The sequence below is a fragment of the Mirounga leonina genome, unplaced genomic scaffold (assembly GCF_011800145.1).
Source record: "Mirounga leonina isolate KUSES-001 unplaced genomic scaffold, KU_Mleo_1.0 Mir_151, whole genome shotgun sequence".
NCBI lineage: Eukaryota > Metazoa > Chordata > Mammalia > Carnivora > Phocidae > Mirounga > Mirounga leonina.
This window is the reverse complement of record NW_023270377.1, coordinates 89,730,110-89,748,888: the sequence shown is the minus strand read 5'-3', so window position 1 is coordinate 89,748,888 and position 18,779 is coordinate 89,730,110. Positions and strand designations below refer to the sequence as shown.

The following is an 18,779-nucleotide window of genomic DNA, read 5'->3' as shown; positions in this document are numbered from 1 at the left end:
TATTTCCTTAGTTACACTGTTTCAGTCCTCTTTCCAATTACCTTGCACATGGTTATTAAGCCTCAGCTGGAACCCCTGTTATTGCTGGGGGACTGGCTGCTTCTGGAGAAAGTTCATTCTATTTTTGGGCAGCTCTGTTGTTAAAAAATTCTTCCTTACATGGAGCTACAATCTACCTCCCCTTTACCTGCGTGAAGACAGTGGGATGGTAGAAAATGTCATTAGATATGAGCCTGGACAGGAAGGTAAAGGCCGGAGCATGAAGTGCTTTGAAGGTCACACCGGCTTCTAATGCTGATGTGAAGACTGAGCCCCTGGTAAATGCCCAGCCGTTAAGAGGTATCTCCCCACCTGCACCTGAAATGACAGGTTTTCCAACTTCAGTAGAGGAATTTACATTGATCTATCCTGCATCTGACATTGTTGGTTTCCACTCATCATTCTACTATAAAGATCTTTTGGTCTCCTGATTCTGAATTTTTTTGTGTATTAGCTACCTCTTTCAGCTTTCTACATTCGTCAGTATTTTTATTTAAGTGATTGATAGACTCCCAAGGAAGATCGTACTGCGTGTTGCCTAAAAATTAGAATTGAAATTGTCAGTCACCACTAAGCTATAGCATTCTTCTGTCATAATAGAACATTGGCCATCCTCTTCCCTTTTTCTCACCCTGCAGTGTCCTGGGTGCTTTAGCAGCTAAATGACCACTAGGTACAAAACAGTGAAAATCATAAAATTTTGAGGGAGGATGTTTAATGCTGTTACACAGGAAATAAAAGGGTATTCACATGCCTGCTTAATAGAGAATCAATATTAAGCTATGGTCTAATTGGAATGTTCCTCTTGGCATATCAAAAGAAATAAATGTGGGCGCCTGGGTGGCTCAGTCGTTAAGTGTCTGCCTTTGGCTCAGGGCATGATCCCGGGTCCTGGGATGGAGCCCCACATCGGGCTCCCTGCTCCGCGGGAAGCCTGCTTTCCCTCTCCCACCCCCCCTGCTTGTGTTCCCTCTCTCGCTGTGTCTATCTGTCAAATAAATAAAATCTTAAAAAAAAAAAAAAGAAACAAATGTTCATTTAAAAGACTTGGGGCATCTGGGTGGCTCAGTCCATTAAGCATCTGCCTTTGACTCAGGTTATGATCTCAGGATTCTGGGATTGAGTCCCGAGTTGGACTCCCTGCTTAGTGGGGACTCTGTTTCTCCCTCTCTGTCTCTGTCTCTGTCTCTCTTTTGTGTCCTCACATGTGTTCTTTTTCTCTCAAATAAATAAAATCTTAAAAAAAAAAAAAAGCCTACCCACTGCCATAGCTTTATGAACAACATGGAGTCAACTGGGCAGAACACAGGATAAATACATGAGGTCAAGACAGTCCAAGGATACTGACCCAAGAAAGCAGAGTCGTCATTCATTCCTGGCCATCAAATAACTCACAGCTAGCAGGCTGGCTTTTTGCAGACCATGGGGAGGAAGAGCCCTTCTTGGAAACACCTGGTAAAGGCTTTGTTACTTAAAATCTTTTAGTGGTTGTAGTTATAGAAGGAAAAAAAAAAAAAAATCTCTGCAATTACAACAAAGATTGTGATACAAAGAAGCAATCATCCCAACCCTAGAGAAAGACCCAGAGGGATGTAGCCCACAAAGGAAATTAACAAATTCTCTGGCAGAAAGAAGTAAGAAACTCAGAGCTAAACCAAAACAAAAGCCATTCCCAAACTGTCCCAGCTGACCTAGGATTCACCAGATGGTAGCAGAGACAGAATGAAATTTAAGAGTGAGCCATTTATAACTTTTACTTTAATACATGCAATTATTCTCAAATTACTTTTCAATATACTACATATAGTTTTCATTTCAAAGCAGCCCATCTATTTTCTCATCAAGTACCCAATTATTAAAACTTAATAACAGCTCTCTGTATCATGTCAGAGAGCTATCTGGTCTGAGCTAACCCAAACTAAAAATCCCATTTAAGATTCACATTTTTTTTTTAATTTTTATTTATTTATTTGACAGAGACAGAGAGACACAGTGAGAGAAGGAACACAAGCAGGGGGAGTGGGAGAGGGAGAAGCAGGCTTCCTGCCGAGCAGGGAGCCCGATGCGGGGCTCGATCCCAGGACCCTGGGATCATGACCTGAGCCGAAGGCAGACGCTTAACGACTGAGCCACCCAGGTGCCCAAGATTCACATTTTTGACTCTGGGGCTTCACATGAGCAGACCAGATGAGCAATGTTGTCTGAGGCTGCTTATTTTCACCATATATAGGTGAATGGCCAAGCAAAAATCAAGTTTGGAAAGCGGGGCTTGTCTCATTTCTTGAGACCGCTAATGCTCAGGGCGAGGTGCCCACTGCAGTGCTGTAGCCCGTGTGAGCCTCTCCCTACCAAGCCCCACTGATACCACGAGAGGACTTGCCCAGGAGAGTTACAATTTATCGGGCACGCAGTATGTGCTCTCACTTAAAGCAGGGACTTTAATTTACTCCTGAGTTCTCATAGTAACTCTTTGGCATAGGTTTAATCACCCCAATTTTACATTTGAAGAAACAGCAGTTCAAAGACGTTAAGTGTCTTTTTTAAAAAATCACATAACTGAAAGATGATGGAGCCTGTATCTGCTTTTTACCATGTAGTCATTTGCACGCTTGGTGTGATTTTTAGATTTTACTACCAGTTCCTTTCCAAGTTGTGTTTTTTTTTTTTTCCCCTGTGGCACTTCCAGCACTGTGATTCTGTTTTTACTTCCTGCCTTTTACGGACTGTTTTTGGCTCACTACACCGCCTTCCCAGAGTGTTTTTAAAGAATTGCATATCTCAGAGCGAGGACCACCTTTAGCTTTTGCGAGAGGTATGAATGCAGGCCCACATTTATAGACCAAGTTAACAAACTGTTAATAAAATATGTTCAATGCTTGACAAATATACCTTTATGAAGACCAAGAAAGCCATGTTTGAGTTTAGAATTATCAAGTTTCAGAAGACACAGGTCCTGGGCTCCAGTAAACCTCTTCTCTCCACTTCTGGTTCAACTACTGAAAAGTCTCCTCATATTCCCCACCCTGGGCCTAGGAGTGTGCATGCTGATGGTGTGATCCATCCTAGGGAGGGTAGACTTAGAGACGCAAGCTGTGGGAACCATGAAAATGGTTTGGGGGCCATTTGGGCAAGGAATTCGGGGATTCTGGGGTACCTGCATCATGGTCTGGGAGGGGAAGGTGCTAGTTCTAAGGCCATGTTCCATTGGCCTCAAGGAGCCTTATCTTATGGCAAGGGGCATACTGAAATTAGTCCGGAGAGGGATCTTCTTAGATGGCAATATTGCTTGAGATTTCTCCAAATCTTGGCTTCTCTCATTGAAAACCATTGACATAATGAATCACTGGGTCAAATGCCAGACAAGTTGCTTTGCAAGTCAAGCTGGTCTTTCAGAGCCAATGCCCTTCACCTTTTTAGAATCACTCCCTTGCAAGTACCCAGTGCTTTTCTGCAGGTCCAAGCCATCCATTCAGAGTACATAATGTAAAAAATGCATTCTCCAAAATATGTTACCTTTCCTAAGGGACCTTATGTATTTTATTTTAAAAGGGGCTGCAATTTAAACCAAAGAAATAAATTTCCTAATGAGGGAGTTTCTAGCAACAGCAGAAATATATTTGGGGACAGGGATTTTCTTGATATAAATCTGTATTAGTTTCTTGGGTTGCTGTAACAAATAACCACAAATTTGGCGGCTTACAACAACAGAAATTTATTTTTCCACAGCGTGGACACCTGGGGTCTGAAATCAAAGTGTCAGCAGAGCCATGCTCCCTGAGGACTCTAGGGGAGGACCGTTTTCTGCCTCTTCCAGCCCCTGGTGGCTGCAGGGGTTCCTCCCCTTCTGTGGCGCTGCCTCTCTCCCATTTGCCCGCATCTCCCAGGGCCTTCTCTTCTCTGCCTCAACCTCTCTTGGCCTTTTTAAGGACACTTATCATTGGATTTAGGGTCCACCTGGATAGTCCAGGATGATCCATCCCTAGCTTAATTACATCTGCAAAGACCCTGTGTCTAAACTAGGTCACAGTCACAGGTTCTGGGAGACTTGTCTTTTGGGAATCACCATTCCACGCACTACACTGTTTGGGCAGCATTCTTGTGCACCCACAGACTGAAGGCCAACCTGCCATAGACGCAGGAGGCCAGGGATATTAGCCCGCGCTGCAGACCTCAGGGAAAGTCGACAAGCCTCCTCACAGGAGATGAACTTCAATTTTGACAGAGAGATGGGACAGACAGCAACCACATTTGAGAGCACTGCTCTCAAGGTTATGAAGAGAAGGTCATGGCACTGCTTTTAGGAAAGTCTTTGTCAGACTGAAGCACAGTAAAGAATAAATCATCTCTCCTCACTTTTCAAGACTCTTCATTTCATCACAGCTATAACTGGAGACTATATGATGTTAGGGTCCACCACTTACATTCTGTGCATTTATCTTTCCCCTTAGGCAGGGCAGAGAAAGGACTGTTAGTAACCGACTGCCTATTATGTCCTAAGATCTTTAACTACATTACTTCATTTTATCTTCATAACAGCCCTCTAAGGAAGACAGTAATATTCACACCCATTACACTAATGTGAAAACTGAGGCCCTGAGACATTAAGTAACCTGCCAGGATCCCATAGCTAGGAATCAAAGGCGCTGAGAGCCACAGAATCCATGCTCTTTCTAGGACTTCACTGCCCTAGGATCAGTCTAGATCAGCCCTACCCTTCTAAATTGATTGTTAATCTTGGTGACTTTCCTCTTCTGAAAGAGCAATAAGGCATCCTTTACTAGCAGCTGGAGAAGCCCAAGGCTAAGGAAAGCATTCTTTTTGCTTACACCATACTGCCATCTAGTGGAGATATAATTAATGGCAGAAGATACCATTTCTGGAATCTTAATTTTTTGGTACTGGTAATTCGTTTGTATTTAAATTTTGCTTTTTAGAAAAGCTATTAAGGAGGGCACTTGTTGGGATGAGCATTGGATGGTATATGTAAGTGATGAATCACTAAATTCTACACCTGAAACCAATTTTACCATATATGTTTAGAATTTAAATAAAAAATTGAAATAAAAAAATAAAAAAATACATTCTGCTTTTTAAATTGAGACCCTATCAAAATCAACATCAAATTCCTGCCCTTGCCTCCATATATACACGTACACTCCTTCTGTACACCTGCCTCACATATATTTATATGTTGTGTAATAGGTAAGTGAAAGAATTAGGCCCACCTTCCACACTTGGAACATGACTGCAAATGTGCAATAGTTAAAATCCCGAGCAAAAACATGTGCTCTCCAACCTCCCCCCTAATGAAATTGTGACCCTTTGGCATTGACTAATTTGTCTAAAATTTTAGGGAGGAGTTCAGGCAGAAATGACTAATCAATTTATCTTTAATCATTTTTCATACCTAAAAACACAATTTCTTTCCACCACAAATAACTTCTATACTGAGCCCACGGCAGAGCGGACTATAGTACAGGTGGTGCCCAGGGAGCTGGTTGTTGGAGTAAGAGCCCCCCGTAGGTAACACAATGATGAACGCCTCCGTATAAATGTGAAAAAAGAGGGGCCCCTGGGTGGCTCAGATGGTTGAGCATCTGCCTTCAGCTCAGGTCATGATCTCCAGGTCCTGGGATCTAGCCCCATGTTGGGCTCCCAGCTCAGCGGGGAGTCTGCTTCTCCCTCTCCCTCTGCCTCTCCCCCTGCTTGTGCTCTGTCTCTCTCTCAAATGAATAATAATAAAAAAAAAAAATCTTAAAAAAATGTGAAAAAAGAAGGTGCGGCTTTAATCACCCCGTTATTAAATATACATTCTAAGGTATCTAAAACACTTATTAGGGGGTGCCTGGGTGGCTCAGTTGGTTAAGTCTCCGACTCTTGATTTTGGCTCAGGTCATGATCTCAGGGTTGTGAGATCGAGCCCCGTGTTGGGCTCCACGCTGGACTTGGAGCCTGCTTAAGATTCTCTCTCTCCCTCTCCTTCTGCCCCTTCCCGGTCCCTCTCTCAAATAAATAAATAAATAAACACTTATTATTAGTCTCTTAATCCTGCTGTAACAAATTACCACAAATTAGTGGCTTAAAACAACATAAGTTTATTATCTCACAGTTCTGGAGGTCAGAAATCTTAAATGGGTGTCATAGGCTAAAATCAAGGTGTTAGCAAGTCTGCATTCCTTCTGGAAGCTCCAGGCGACTATAAGCCTATTCCAGCTTCTAGAGACTGCCTTAAAGTCAGCGGCATTGGCCCTAGGCCTACTCACAATGCCCTCTCTCTGATCTCTGTCCTTTGTTTCCTTTTTTTGCTCTGCAGGACCCTGTGATACCACTGGACCTACCACAATAATCCAGGGTAATAACCAATATCCCTGTTTTAAGAGCAAATGATTAACAACCTCAATTATATCTGCTACCTTAATGTAATATAGTCTCAGTTTCCAGGAATTAAGGTATGGACATCTTTGGGAACGGGGAAGGCATTTTGCCTCCTTTCCCCTCCCACCCCCTCCCCACCTTCACAAACTGCAAGGAGCCTCATAAGCATGCATGAGGACACATCTACCCTGAAATTCTACCTGCACTTTTGGCCAGCCACATTTAAGAGTAGATAAGAGCATAGATTCATATAGACTTAAGTTTAAATCCCAGATTCTTCTCCTGATGTGAAAATTTGTGTATGTTACTTAGCATTTCTATGCTCAGTTTCTTCATCCTGAAAATGGGCATAATATCTGCCTCATAGTATTATTGTAAGGCTTAAATAAGTCTCCAAAGAGCACTTAGCAGAGCATGTGGCATATATGAGCATCTCAGATTGTCTGAAGGAACAATTTCTGAAAATGAGGATTTTCCATTCAATCTTCAAAGGGAGATAAATTAACCACCTAACTAAGCACTGCATTGGATGCTTGGGGAACAGGGAAAGGGCAATGCTTATCTTCACCCAGTTAACAATGTCCAGTACAGTAGAATTAGAGACCAAGCCTAGCTGTCTTGTGAGGCTCTTCTAAAACAGGCAAATGAAGGCTTCTGTTGTACCTTATGTAGACAGATTGACTTCGCCCAGTCAGACAATTTTAGGTGGGGAGCATCTGAAGAGAACATAGAAGAGGAAGACAATATTTCCTTCGTTCTTTCCTATCCTTTGTTGTCTAGAACATATATACCAATGTCAATAGTCCAGTGACTGTTTATATATTGTATGAGTATACACAGAAAGATGGTCATTCTTTTTTCAAAAAAAAGATTTATTTATTAATTTGAGAGAGAGAGAGCACACATGCACAAGTAGGAGGAGGGGCAGAGGGAGAGGGAGAGAGAATCCCAAGCAGACTCCATGCAGAGCATGCAGCCTGATGGGGGGCTTGATCTCACGACCCTGAGATCATGACCTGAGCTGAAACCAAGAGTCAGACGCTTAACTGACTGAGCCCCCAACATGCCCTGAAAGATGGTCATTTTGCCTTGTGTCCTGAAGCTAAGGGCAGCAATGTTGTGTGTGTGTGTATGTGTGTGTGTTGCTACCATACACACACATATGCCATCAAGTTATACTAAAATCTGTTTCTACCCTAATAAGAAGTATATTTGGGGCAATGAAAATAAAACGTTTTTAAAACCTTCTTATGATACTAAAATTTATTTTTAAGTGGAAGTTCTGAAATAATGAATGAAAAAGTTCCTTGGTTATAGGACACGCCTACACAATGTACTTAAGAGATGTTAAAAAAAAGTCATGCTTTTAGGTGGGCTAAATCTACGTCTTCTATAATCTTGTTTTAATAATAAATTTACTTAGGAACATGTTCATTAGAGAAAGCAATTTCTGCAACTACTGTAAATATTTTTGAATTTGTAGTATCTAATACATTTTTACTACTTTATTTTTGGATTTTACATAACTCTTTCACTATCATGCATGAATTCCTTGAATATAGGAACTATGGAGTAAAATGCTATTTGCACATTAAAAATATAGAAAGGATGCCAAAACTCTAAGTTTTACTTTTACCCCTATGATCTTTTTGATTCTCTGATTCCCCCAACTGGATTAGAAAACAGAACAATTCCCTCCAGGCCTATTAGACATTCTTGGAACAAATGGGAAAGATTTAGCCATGACGGGTCCTTCCTGGGTTTGCCAACCCTCTCACTTAGGAGGCCGCATTGAGAAGATCACAGCATTTTGGATGTGGTTACAGCTCTCCTCCTGAGGCATCTCTGTAAACCTCAGGAGCTGGAGGGCTACATTGTGACTAGAAAACCTAGAACCTGCAACCATATTGCACCTCAGGTTTGCACAAGCTTAATGTTCATTATATCCCAGGGACTTCAGCATGAGGACATTAAAGGCAGTATGGCAAACCCAACCTCCATCCTGCCACAGCTGAGGTTGAGACTGACTTGGTGGGGAGGCAGTCACAGCTTGGGTAATGAGGCTATGGCAGAGTGTACCTTGGAAAGAATATTCTGTGGTGCTGTTTTGCATGTAAGTACCTCCCTCAGAGACAGTCATGGAGCTCTGTATTTGAGAAGTCTTTGACCCTCAGCTCCACGCAAATGCCAAGGCAAGCACATTAATTCAGTGTGACAAGACTGTCAGCTCAGTCCAGTTGGTGGTGGCTAATGCCACATCCCAGCAGAGCTGGGAGTTAGTGAGTCCTGCCAGAGGCATGCTGGAACAGATTCACCCCAGAATCCATCATACTTTGTTCCTCTCTGCCTCACTGGGAAATTTTGAAAACTGAAGTTACATAGAGTTTAGCTTTTAGAGAAAAGAAGCTAGTTCAATTAAACTTAGGTGGGACTGGCTGCTAATATTTATTTAGTACCTAATAAATGGCAAGCACTCTACTAAGAAATGCATATGCATTATTTATTAACCACACTGTAAGGTGGGTGGAATTAATCCTTGATGAATCTGAGACCTAAAGAACTCAAATGACTTTCCCAAGTTCCCATGGAGAGTAAAAATGAGTGTTGACATTGCCCTTGCCTCTCTAACCCCTCTGGTTTTCCCTAAGTTACATAGGAACACAGCAGTCAAATATATATAAACAAGAAAATAAAAAAAGTAAATCCTAAACATATTTGATTATTCTAATTTTTATTCAGCTGATCACTCTCCTCAGACACAATTTATCTTTGTCCTCTCTCCACCTTACATCGCCTTATACCCTCCCTGCTAAGTTGTAGGAAATGATTCTGAGAAGGGTCTCATTTGGATTGTTAATGGGATGGATTTTTATCAAGAGCACTCAAAATGTGTCAGGAACTATCATTTTCCCTTTGTTCTGGATGAGAGCATCCAGATGATAACAGGTTTAACAAATAAAGTAATAAAAGAGGGAGGGGGGAAAGATGGCGGAGAAGTAGGGGACCCTATTTCAACCGGTCCCTGGAATTGAGCTGAATCCCTACCAGACCACTCTGAACACCCACGAAATTAGCCTGAGATGTAAGAAGATGGATCTGGATCTCTACAAATAGAATATCTCAGGTGGTTGGTTTTGCGGTACAAAGCGGGGAGCCATGATTCCGTGGGCAGATATCGGAGGATAAATGGCAGGGAGAGGGTGCCTGGCCATGGGGATCCTACACCGCCGGTGAGGATAGCCTCCCACACTGGGGACTGGGCACAGTCTCGCAGACCGGTAGTGGCAGGGAAAAGACTTTAGGGCAGCCCCCCAGACGGAAACCCGGAGTGGCGGGGCAGCATGTGCGAACTGGGGGCAGCTGGCGGTTTTATAAGCACAAAGGCCAGATATGTATCCTGACCTGGAGGCAGGACTGGGGGCACTGTGAAGGGGTGCATGACCCAGGATGCTGCAGTTTATAGCAGCACCCTTGGACAGAAATGGAGATAGTGTGGCCTGGAGAGCTCACTGAAGAACAGACTGCAATCTCTCTGCTCTGAGGCAGAGGGTTGGAAACGGTCTCTTCTGCTCTGACTCGCAGAAGAGATGCAGAAAGCCGCCAGGGAAAGCCACCAGAGAACAAAAGCCCCCAAAAACCGGTTCCCACTGAGCCCATCTCCCGCCACAGGGGGCAGGGCAACTCTGCCCAAACAGGGTTGCCTGAGTAATAGTGTGGCAGGCCCCTCCCCCAGAAGACAAGCTGGGAGAACAAGAGGCCAGCAACCCTAAGGTCCCTAGAAAACAGGTGCATCTTGATTGGGTTGTGGTCAGTAATTTGGAGTCTATACATTCCCTCAACCACCCCTCAACAGAATGACTAGGAGAAGGAACCACCTAAATAGGAAAGACTCAGAGACCATGATTTATGCCACGGATTTACAAATGGATTCAGATATAACCAAGAAGTCGGAGATGGAATTCAGGCTAGCAATTGTGAAGACAATAGCTAGAATGGAGAAATCAATTAATGGCAACATAGAGTCTCTAAGGGCAGAAATGAAAGCTGAATTGGCAGAACTTAAAAATGCTACCAATGAGATCCAATCTAATCTAGATAATCTAACAGCTAGGGTAAGCGAGGCAGAAGAATGAATTAGTGATCTAGAAGACCAAATAATAGGCAAAAAGGGAAAAGAGGAGGCCAGGGAAAAACAACTCAGAATCCATGAAAATAAAATCAGAGAAATAAGTGACATCATAAAACGTTCCAATGTCAGAATTATTGGAATCCCTGGGAGGGTGGAGAGAGAGAGAGAGAGGACTAGAAGATGTATTTGAGCAAATCGTAGCTGAGAACTTTTCTAATTTGGGGAATGAAACAAACCTTCATGTCTTAGAGGCAGAGGGAGCCCTCCCGAGATCAAGGAAAACAGGTCAACACCTCAGCATGTAATACTAAAATCCGCAAGTCTTAGAACCAAGGAAACCATCTTAAGGGCAGTTAGGCGAAGAGCTTCCTTATGTACAGAGGGAGAAACATCAGAATAACATCAGACCTATCCAATGACCTGGCAAACCAGAAAGGCCTGGCAAGACATAGGGTACTAAAAGAGAAGAACATGCAGCCAAGAATACTTTATCCGGCAAGGCTGTCATTTAGAATGGATGGAGAGATGCAGAGCTTCCACGACTGGCAGAAACTGAAAGACTACGTGACCACTAAGCTGGCCCTGCAAGAAATATTAAGGGAGGGCTCTATAAAAGGAGAAAGACCTCAAGAGTGATATAGAAAAGAAATGTACAGGGACAATCTATAAAAACAAGGTCTTCACAGGCAACATGATGACAATTAATTCATATCTTTCAATAATCACTCTCAGTGTGAACAGCCTAAATGCTCCCATAAAATGGCACAGGGTAGCAGATTGGATAAAAAGACAGGACCCATCCATATGTTGTCTACAAAAGACTCATTTTGAACCTGAATATACATCCAGACTGAAAGTGAAGGGATGGAGATCCATCTTCCATGCCAGTGGACCTCAAAAGAAAGCTGGGGTAGCAATTCTTATACCAGACAAATTAGAGTTTAAACTAAAGTCTGTAATAAGAGACACAGAAGGACACTATATCATTCTTAAAGGGTCTATTCAACAAGAAGATCTAACAATTGTAAATATCTACGCCCCCAACATGGGAGCAGCCATCTACATAAGCCAACTGTTAACCAAAATAAAGAGTCATATTGATAATAATACATTAATTGTAGGAGACCTCAATACTCCACTCTCAGCAATGGACAGATCATCTAAGCAGAAAATCAACAAAGAAACAAGAGCTTTGAATGATACATTGGACCAGATGGACCTCATAGATACAGAACATTCCACCCAAAAACAACAGAATACTCATTCTTCTCGAGTGCACATGGAACTTTCTCCAGAATAGACCACATACTGGGTCACAAATCAGGTCTCAACTGATATCAAAAGACTGAGATTATTCCCTGCATATTCTCAGAGCATAATGCTTTAAAACTGGAACTCAATCACAAGAAAAAATTTGGAAGAAATTCAAAAACTTGGAAGCAAAAGACCACTCTGCTCAAGAATGTTTGGGTCAACCAGGAAATCAAAGAAGAACTTAAACAATTCATAGAAACCAATGAGAACAAAAACACATTGGTCCAAAACCTATGGGATACTGCAAAGGGGGTTCTAAGGGGGAAATACATAGCCATCCAAGCCTCACTCAAAAAAACAGAAAAATCCCGAATTCACCAGCTAACTCTACACCTTAAAGAACTAGAGAAAAAGCAACAAATGATGCTTAAGCCATGCATTAGAAGAGAAGTAATTAAAATTAGAGCAGAGATCAATGAATTAGAAACCAGAAACACAGTAGATCAGATCAACAAAACTAGAAGTTGGTTCTTTGAAAGAATTAATAAGATCGATAAACCGCTGGCCAGACTTATCCAAAAGAAAAGAGAAAGGACCCAAATTAATAAAATTATGAATGAAAGGGGAGAGATCATGACTAACACCAAGGAGATAGAAACAACTACTAGAAATTATTATCAACAACTATATGCCAATAAGCTGAGCAACCTGGATGAAATGGATGCCTTCCTGGAAACCTATAAGCTGCCAAGACTGAAACAGGAAGAGATTGACAACCTGAATAGGCCAATAACCAGTAACGAGATTGAAGCAGTGATCAAAAACCTCCCAAAAAACAAGAGTCTAGGGCCTGATGGATTCCCTGGGGAATTCTACCAAACATTCAAAGAAGAAATAATACATATTCTCCTGAAGCTGTTTCAAAAAATAGATACAGAAGGAAAGCTTCCAGACTCATTCTATGAGGCCAGCATTACCTTAATCCCCAAACCAGGCAAAGACACCATCAAAAATGAGAATTTCAGACCAATATCCCCGATGAATATGGATTCCGAAATCCTCAACAAAATCCTAGCTAATAGGATCCAACCATACATTAAAAGGATCATCCACCATGGCCAAGTGGGATTTATTCCTGGGTTGCAAGGGTGGTTCAACATTTGCAAATCAATCAATGTGATAAAATACATTAATAAGAGGAGGGAGAAGAACCATATGGTCCTCTCAACTGATGCAGAAAAAGCATTTGACAAAGTACAGCATCGTTTCTGATTAAAACTCTTCAGAGTATAGGGATAGAGGGAACATTCCTCAAGTTCATAAAATCTATCTATGAAAAACCCACAGCGAATATCATCCTCAATGGGGAAAAGCTGAGAGCCTTTCCCTTAAGATCAGGAACACGTCAAGGCTGCCCACTCTCACCACTATTGTTCAACATAGTACTAGAAGTCCTAGCAACAGCAATCAGACAACAAAAAGAAATAAAAGGTATTCAAATTGGCAAAGAAGAAGTCAAATTCTCTCATTTCGCAGATGACATGATACCTTATATGGAAAACCCAAAAGACTCCACCCCCAAATTACTAGAACTCATCCAGCAATTCAGTAATGTGGCAGGATACAAAATCAATGCACAGAAATCAGTTGCTTTCTTATACACTAACAATGCAACTATAGAAAAAGAAATTAGAGAAATGATTCCATTTATAATAGCACCAAAAACCATAAGATACCTCGGAATAAACCTAACCAAAGAGGTAAATGATCTATACTCTAGGAACTACAGAACACTCATGAAAGAAATTGAAGAAGACACAAAAAGATGGAAAAACATTCCATGCTCATGGATTGGAAGAATAAATATTGTTAAAATGTCTATGCTACCTAGAGCAATCTATACCTTCAACGCCATCCCGATCAAAATTCCAATGACATTTTTCAAAGTGCTGGAACAAACAATCCTAAAATTTGTATGGAATCAGAAAAGATCCTGAATCACCAAGGAAATGTTGAAAAAGAAAAACAAAGCTAGGGGCATCACGTTGCCTGATTTCAAGCTATATTACAAAGCAGTGATCACCAAGACAGCAGGGTACTGGCACAAAAACAGACATATAGACCAATGGAACAGAAGAGAGAACCCAGATATGGACCCTCAACTCTATGGTCAAATAATCTTTGACAAAGCAGGAAAAAACCATGCAATGGAAAAATGACAGTCTCTTCAATGAATGGTGCTGGGAAAATTGGACAGCCACATGCAGAAGAATGAAACTCGACCATTCTCTAACACCCTACACAAAGATAAACTCAAAATGGATGAAAGACCTCAATGTGAGGCAGGAATCCATCAAAATCCTAGAGGAGAACATAGGCAGTAACCTCTTCGACATCAGCCACAGCAATTTCTTTCAAGATACATCTCCAAAGACTAGTGAAACAAAAGCAAAAATGAACTTTGGGACTTCATCAAGATAAAAGCTTCTGCACAGCAAAGGAAACAGTCAACAAAACAAAGAGACAACCCACAGAATGGGAGAAGATATTTGCAAATGACACTACAGATAAAGGGTTTGTATCCATGATCTATAAAGAACTTCTCAAACTCAACACCCAAAAACCAAATAATGAAGTAAAAAAATGGGCAGAAGACATAAAAGACACTTCTCTGAAGAAGACATACAAATGGCTAACAGACACATGAAAAAATGTTCATCATCATTAGCCATCAGGGAAATTCAAATCAAAACCACATTAAGATACCACCTTACACCAGTTAGAATGGCACAAATGGACAGGGAAAGAAACAACAAATGTTGGAGAGGTTGTGGAGAAAGGGGAACCCTCTTACACTGTTGGTGGGAATGCAAGTTGGTACAGCCACTTTGGAAAACAGTGTGGAGGTTCCTCAAAAATTTAAAAATAGAGCTACCCTATGATCCAGCAATTGCACTGCTGGGTATTTACCCCAAAGACACAGATGTAGTGAAAAGAAGGGCCATATGCACCCCAATGTTCATAGCAGCAATGTCTGCAATAGCCAAACTGTGGAAAGAGCCGAGATGCCCTTCAACAGATGAATGGATAAAGAAGATGTGGTCCATATATGCAATGGAATATTACTCAGCCATCAGAAAGGATGAATACCCAACTTTTACATCAACATGGATGGGACTGGAGGAGATTATGCTAAGTGAAATAAGTCAAGCAGAGAAAGTCAATTATCATATGGTTTCACTTATTTGTGGAATATAAGGAATAGCATGGAGAACATTAGAAGGAAGGGAAAAATGAAGGGGGGGAAATCAGAGGGAGAGATGAACCATGAGAGACTATGGACTCTGAGAAACAAACTGAGGGTTCTAGAGGGGAGGGGGCTGGGGGGAGGAGTTAGCCTGGTGATGGGTATTAAGGAGGGCATGTACTGCATGGAGCACTGGGTGTTATATGAAAACAAATCGTGGATCACTACATCAAAAACTAATGATGTATTGTATGGTGACTAACATAACATAATAAAATTAAATTTAAAAAAATAATAATAAAAGAGGAGATGGGCAAGTGGGTGCAATAATTGTTAAAAGTAACCAGTGGGAGGAAGTAGGAATCAGTGGAATGTTTTATTTCACCCATAAGATTAAGGAAGACAACTGTGTGATAACTCATATTATATGTCATATATTAGTTATGAGAAAATTTCTTAGTTTCCTCTATCAACAAGTTGGATGAAAATTTCATTTCTATTCTGTGATTTTTTTTAAATTCCTACGATCAACAGAAAGGGATCAATGAATCTTTGTGTCAAGCTTCTGTGAATGAGTCTAGTAAGTAAAAAAGATTGTTTTGAAGTAGATTCTTAATGTTTTCGCACTCATTGTCCCGGATTAAATGTGAAACTCAATTGTCCCTGTATGATGCACTTCTCTCTTTTATAATGAGAAGGTGATGATGAGGAGAAATGCATAACACGTAACAAGGACCAGAATGTATCATAAAATATTAGCTAGTGCTTTCCTTCTTCTGGTAAAAGATGTTTGGAACAGTTTCTCATTTATTTAAGAAAGAGGCTACATTAATTTCAAGGCCCTATGATTCAGTGTTCTATAATTTACGTAGACCTGGTTCTAAGCTAAGGTGCTTACTACTGCTAAAACCATTAATTTTTTTTTTTTGGATGATTAAAAACAAGAGCTAAGGATTAGCAGTAATTAAATGTCTCTTAGAAAAGGTCAGTGGTACAAGGAAATGGTTAATTACACTGAAAGAACAAGAAGAAAGTTGAAGAGAATGTATTTTTTCAACCACAAAACTGAGTAAAAGCCATCCAAGCTGGGAGATTTACTAATTCATAGCAATTAAGTAGTTAATTAGAAGTCTGTAATTATCTTTGCCACTTCATTAAGAACTCTGTACAGATATCCCAGTATAATTTGTTGGAAACCCTACTTACCTTGGTTATTGGGATTTTATGAGGAAACTGCTTTCAATGTATTAAAGGAGTGTCTCATTAACACTTTGCTCAGCCATCCGTGGAAACACAAGTTGATTCCTAAGAGTCTGATAGTTCTGGGCTTACTGGTGAAGTGTGACTTAAAGGACACAGGATAGCCCAAGTAACTTTCTAGTTCCCAGTCACCAGGGTGGGTATTCACCCACTGCACAGGTATGGCCTCATTACTTACCTACACAGGTATCCATTCTTAATGGCTGTGGCACTATTCTGATTGGCCAGTGTCCATGCTGCATTAGTTTTTAAACATTACAAACATCACTTGTTCTGCTAATAGGTGACTACCCTTAGGGAAAGCGAGAACCCATAACAAGATAATGACACCAGGTCACCTATCTTGGTAATGCCATAGGAACTCAACCTTACTCCTATCTGTGACTATAACAGCCCAAACCTATGAAGACAAGTCCCCTCAAAAAAGGTCAAAAGGGAAAAAGATCTACTTTTCTGTATTTTACTTGGTAGACTGGCCCTGTGACTATTATCTACATTGTCAGCAAGTTTTCTCAGAGTGTTTGCAAATGTAGAGGCTACAGTGTTGCAAATAGTAATAGCAAAACAGTAGGAATACCAACCTCACCAGGTGATACAGAGAGAAGAATATAATGGATGTGTGTAACCTCTTAACTCTGACATGGAGTAAGTGTTTTATAAATGGTGAGGAAGGAATATGAGGAGAGGCATTTCTCTCTGTTTTTCAGACAGATTACAATCTAATTTTTAACAATATATATTTATTCACCAAAATGAATAAACTATGATTTTTTAAGGAACTCATTATAGTTAGACATTAAGGTTATTTTGAAATTTTCACAATTATAAACACACTCGTCATGAATATCTGTATTCATAACACTGTTTCTGCATTGTGGGTTATTCTTCATTCTAGATTTTGTCAGTTGGATTGGCTGCATCACTAGGGTGAACGTTTTAAACATCTTATCACAAATTGTTAGCCTCTCCTTATTTACCCTCTACTTATTGATAATGTTGGACTACACCTGGTACCTGACTGTAAGTTTAGAGATTTGTCGTATTTGTAAAAAAGATTAATAAGAGTACTGCATGGGCATGCTATAAATGTGGGGAAAAAATGATGCAGAAACTAAAAACCATAGAATTTCAGACTTCAGGTAGGAATTGAAACTGGAATTGAGAATTCAAGGAATAATTTAGACCATTTCATCAGAAAAAAAGGACAAGGACAGGAATATATAGTAGTATACTTACAGACAATAAGCAGATAAATTTTGCTGGAATGAACAGTTCATTCATATGCAGAAATAACAGGGCATCAATGGAGAATAAAAAGTAGGTAGAGACCAGATAGGAAAGCATCTTCAGTATCAACTAAGGCATCTTGGTTTTATTATCTAGGCAACTGGAAGAAAAATCAAGATTTTTGAGTATGAGACTGACATGCAAAAAGGCATTATAGAAATCTGTGATTTTTAGGTTGTAAGTGGGATGTAGATTGTAAGTGGTTAAAAATGCTGGAAGCCATTGATTTGTCATTGAGAATTTAGAAGTGATTTGCCATACAAAAGAGAAATATTTGAAAGAAATAACTATAGCTCTTATTTTATGTATTAAGAATGCTGTATTAAACGTAGTATTTAAAAATTGACATGTAAAATAAAAAAATAGCCATACATAACATTTTTAGTACTTACTGTGTGTCAGGCACTGGTTGAAGTGCTTTACATTATTTAACCTCCCAAAAAACCCTATATGGTAGGAATTACGGTTATCTCAACTTTATAGAAGAGGATAGCAGTTTAGAAAGGATAAGTACCTTATTTCATGCAGATAATAAGTGACACAGACAGGATTTAAACTTGGTTCTACCTGGCTCTCGAGGATACACACTATCTTCCTCACGTGTGGACTCATTCTTGACAAATATTTATTTATTAAAAGAATCAAAGCAAAGGTTGGTTCCAGGGGAAATGGAAATGAGGAACAGATATAAGATAAATTACTAAACTGAATTCCAGAAGAGAGATGAAGATGTCAGGACAACTTCAAGTGTTTGACTATGGGATACAAGGAGAGCAGTAGGACCACTAATAGAAATAGTAAAAATGAGAGAGCATGCTGGTTCCCAGTAATTAAATAAGTTTTGCTTTAACAACAATAAAACAGTATAGGTTCATTTTAGAGCAAAGTTCAAGTTTTATGATTGCATCCTTTGAACCCATCAGTTCCCAAAATAATGTAAATAGGTGTTAAATAAGGTGTTGCTAGATAGTGGCTTGACCATAGAGCTTATCTTCCCTTCTTTCTAAGATAAGAATACACAGTAATAACTAAACATACCATTTGGTAAAGTAGCTCAACGACTGTGGGCATTGGTGCTCTATCTCAAATAAATCCAGCTTCAATCATTTAAAATTTCCCCTACCAATGAAATAGTTTATCTACTTCTCCCTTAGGTATTCCTGCCAACTAACAATCCCCATTCATGTA

At 40.3% G+C, this 18,779-nt stretch overlaps 1 long non-coding RNA gene across 1 annotated transcript in view; it reads right to left on the bottom strand.

Moving 5' to 3' along the window:
• Positions 1-1,461: 1,461 nt before the first annotated feature.
• LOC118012495 overlaps positions 1,462-18,779 on the bottom strand; it is a 41,948-nt gene continuing 24,630 nt past the window's right edge. Inside the window, exons 2-3 of the long non-coding RNA XR_004679726.1 lie at positions 7,078-7,130; positions 1,462-1,491 (exon numbers count right to left, since the gene is read on the bottom strand). This is a non-coding gene — a long non-coding RNA (uncharacterized LOC118012495). The remainder of the gene's footprint in view (positions 1,492-7,077; positions 7,131-18,779) is intronic.